This window comes from Dendroctonus ponderosae, unplaced genomic scaffold (assembly GCF_020466585.1).
Source record: "Dendroctonus ponderosae isolate FM_Combo_2020 unplaced genomic scaffold, Dpon_F_20191213v2 Dpon_F_20191213_1, whole genome shotgun sequence".
Taxonomy (NCBI): Eukaryota; Metazoa; Arthropoda; class Insecta; order Coleoptera; family Curculionidae; genus Dendroctonus; species Dendroctonus ponderosae.
The window spans coordinates 12,430,324-12,434,457 of NW_026017110.1; the positions used below are offsets into that span (position 1 = coordinate 12,430,324).

The window sequence follows — 4,134 nt, forward strand, 5'->3', positions numbered from 1 at the left end:
AGTAACATAGCAGAAGCTGAAAGAACTCACGCCAACAAACGGCGAGGAGAGTGGTTCCAGGAAGATAGTGGACGGCAATAGATGTTCGGGTTCCAGGCACAGAGGAACAAGTATTGGACATAATCAAATCAGGGCCTTCCAGGGGTACTCAGAGCACAATAACTAACACTTTGCCAAGCACCAAATAAATACCGATGGCTACATTCCTACCACGTTTGTACGATACACACAGCACAAGGAGATACAAATGGAGCACGAGTTAATTAACTGAATACGAGAAGCTGCTTGATAAGAGTGGATAATAAGGAGATTACACAGGCACTAGCTTGTTTGGAGTTAACCATTCAATGGTCAAAAACCCTAAAGATGTTGTAGGGTTTATTTATAAACACCCATATTCGAGGTTATGAGAGCAGGTTGACATTTCGTCAACATGTCGTTATTGTCAGTCTGTATAATTCCATGGTTACCGGAGTTTTAAATATTTACGAAGCCACAGGTAATTGCGCAATGTTAATTAGGCCGATTACCTTGAAAAACATTGCTGCCGTATTTCTGATATAGTTTTTCGGAAATTTTTTAGTTTTTAATAACAATTAATTTATTTTACTATTTTGTTTGTACTCCTATAACATTGCCAGACAACACCTCCAGAGGAATGACGCCAATTTTGAATCACCCTGTATAGTAGAATATTTGGATTTCACTTATATAATGCAGGGTCGCATTATATTAGGTTTGCTTCTAAATAAATTGCAAGATGTTATTGATTTTTCAGTAACTCAATGTCATATAATGTTTCTGCTTGATCTATCGTTTCTCGAAAAGATAAAGGTACTACATTTTCCAAAAGGAGTAAAGTATAAAATCAGTGGTGAAATTGACAATGCAATATTTTGGACACAAATTTAAATGTAATTTTGCTGAAACGAGTCTTGTGAATAGAGAGTGAGTAAACTGTGAATTAAGTTTACAAAGTTCGAAAAGCAGCGAATCGTTTGCAGACGGTGATTCGCAAATGGAAAAGTACTTTTACTGAAGTACTTAGGGGAGCAGCAGCTAGTTTTTTATAAGCTGAAGAACAATTTATATTTGTTTTTCTAATGATATAATCATCAAATTAATACTGATTCTTGATGAAGAATACTTCTGATGGTGCATATCTATCAAGAAGTACATTTCATTCTTCTTTTGTGTTTAGATTATTACACAAAATATGTATATTCGATGCTCTTATAGTCATTGGAATAGCCGCTGCCGTTTAAATACCTCAGCCAGTTTTATAATAAACGTGACTAATTTAAATACTGCATCTTCGATATTAAGGGCGCCTAATCGGAAAAACTTAAAAATGAACTAAAACGTAAACATTTGAAACAAAATATTGGGCATTACAAAATTAGTAAAGTATCCAGTCGCATGAATCAATATCTGCAATTTTAAAGTGCTTTTAGGAGACAAGCGAAGGAAGTTATTCAAGCCTTAAAAAGCATGATGGGTGGAAATCGACTACAGGACCCGAAGGATTTAACGAAAAATCAATAAGCCGCATCTAACAAGCAAGTTTCTAAATTTATTTGAAAATGTACTGAAAATATATAAAATATTCATAATATAAACGTAAACATACTTGTTGCAAATGTATGAATGTTCGTTGTTATTTCAATATATGTTGGAATTTTCTTCGCTTTTAATATAATATGTTGTTTGTTATTTTATAATATTTTTAGGAAAGTTAAATTTAAAAATTGACGGTTTTAGCGTAAATTAAGGAACTAATGAATGGGGATTTTTCAGACTAGTAACAGACAAACTAAATTCGTTCCTTAAAAACTTGTATATTCACAACATGCAAATATTTCATGGCCTCTATTCTCAATTAAAAATCTTATATAAAAATAGGTACTAATGTTTTTCACTAAATCACCTATTTATATATTTTTGGTATATGACGGATGTAAATCGACCTCACTAGACGAAGGATTTAATAAAGAATCGATAAGCAGCATCTAACAAGCGGATTGCCAAATTAATAAAAAAATACACTTGATTCGATAAAAATTTACTCAAAATATATAAACTGTTCAAAATGGAGACATAAACATAGTTATTAATGCAAATGTACAAATGTTCGTTGCTAATATAATATATAGAGAAAATTGCTGAATTTTTAATAAATGCACAATTAACTACCTACATGTATATTTTTTTCAAAATTAATTTTCAAATTTACGTTTTCTTGCTTAAATTAATGGACTAATTAATCGCGATTTATCAGACTAGTAGCAGACAGACTACTTGTGTTAACATATTTTTAATTTTAACAACAACATTTAAATTTTATATATTGATAACTAAAAAACATAAAAAATAAGTTAGAAAAGCTACTATCTTGAAGCTTTTCGAACTACTGTACGAAAAATGTGTTAGACATAAATTGAGTTGTTGTCATAGCCAATATAGTAAGTGAAAATGGAAAATATCGAAAATGATAGAATAAACTGTTTGTCATACTAGCTATATTTTTAAATACGGTTCTAGGGTGCAAATGCAAATTACACAGAAATATTTTATTTCAAATTCCACTTTGATTGAAATTTAATTACTAATTAAAATATGCTTTATTACCACAGAAAAATTGCAATTGCAATCACGAATTTACTGAATTAATGTTTTCACTTTAGTTATGTTTCGGAGATCGTTCACAATTGGGAAACAATAGCCTACCATATAATGTGCTTTTATTTAATTCAAGCTTAAGGTTGGAAATATAATAGATTCAGGGATTATATATAGTATATCTAGCCTAATTATTGTCGGTGCATGCTCAAGTATAACAATTCAACATTTGTTTTGAACCTCGAGATTTCAAAATTTACAAATGATAATATAATGATTTTTTTATTACGGTCTACTGCTTTAAAGGAACCATTTCTTCTGAAATTTTAGAGTTGTAATTTTATTCGGCTGACTTCGCGGCCATGTTACGAGTAGCAAAAGTTGATTATACCTTTTTTTAACCATTTACCAGATATTGAGGAGGTAGAATTGAAATTAATTTCATTATGAGCGTGTTCAGCACTAAAACTAAACTTCAATTATTTAAAAACATCCGCATTTAGTACTCAATTATCGAGAGTCCTGGATACTTATTTTTTTCTGATGATTTCTGAGTGCAATGAAAAGCAAAACCAATTTAAGAGCTACAGCATATTTGTTCAATCTCACGCTTGACTAACATATTATTGCAAATCAAAAAACCTTTTTGGCTGAATTGACTTCTCAAAAACTAAGTATTTTGTACTTAATAATGACTACTTAAATATTTGTAAAGGATTATGTTTGGTACTACCGATACTACTGGTACCGGCACAAAGGTAAACCGGTACAAAAGTAAAATTAAATACGAGGGACAACGGACAAACGCAATAATGTTTAACAGTCATTTAAAAACATCGAACACAGTCAACTGAGAATTTAGTGTTTTTTGTCCAGATAAGGTGTAATTTCATGTCTCCAAAGCCTGGTATCTTATTAGACTGATCGAGTTAACTCGTCTTGCAAGTGTAGCAACATTTGATCCTTAAAACTAAACGCACACTTTTTTTGGAGGCCTGAATATGGCAAAAAATATTTTCAGCTATATTTCACCCTTATGTCACCCAAGCAATATACTGTTTTTTCTTTTGCCCCCAATTAACGTCAAAATTACTGCCAGTTTACAAGAGGAGTACCTACCTTAATATTGTCTGCTACAATTGAAAATATCAGAAATTGATAATTAAACCTACAAATAAACCATGCGGAATTTAGTAAAACATACAAAGCAGGACAAATTTCGATTCCTTATTATTTAAATATAAAGATTTATTAGACTCTCATATACTCCTCTATTACTAATTTAAATTACACATACCTTTGTTTACACTAATGACGCATCGCAGTGGCATACCCTGTATATACGTATTTAAATCGAACAATTAATATGTTGTATTAGCGCAATTCAGACATTAGCGAATCGCAAAGTGTTTTATTCAGCTAATCAGCCCTGTGCTGTATCATAAATGCTATTTTTAACGGCCACACGTTATGGCAACTTAACAGTTCAGGATAACATTTTCGATAACGCAGAAA

The 4,134-nt window shown here is 31.3% G+C and overlaps 3 long non-coding RNA genes across 3 annotated transcripts in view; 2 read left to right on the top strand and 1 right to left on the bottom strand.

The window, feature by feature from the left end:
- Positions 1-2,159, top strand: part of LOC125502687 — a 3,163-nt gene extending 1,004 nt beyond the window's left edge. The window contains exon 2 of the long non-coding RNA XR_007280466.1: positions 1,455-2,159. This is a non-coding gene — a long non-coding RNA (uncharacterized LOC125502687). The remainder of the gene's footprint in view (positions 1-1,454) is intronic.
- The window catches only part of LOC125502686, a 15,730-nt gene that overhangs the window by 1,213 nt on the left and 10,383 nt on the right, over positions 1-4,134 (top strand). The gene's annotated exons all lie outside the window — the stretch shown is intronic.
- On the bottom strand, positions 2,725-4,096 carry LOC125502689. The gene is made up of 2 exons (XR_007280468.1): positions 3,917-4,096; positions 2,725-3,787 (listed from the first exon to the last, which is right to left on the bottom strand). It is a non-coding gene; the product is annotated as an uncharacterized LOC125502689 (long non-coding RNA).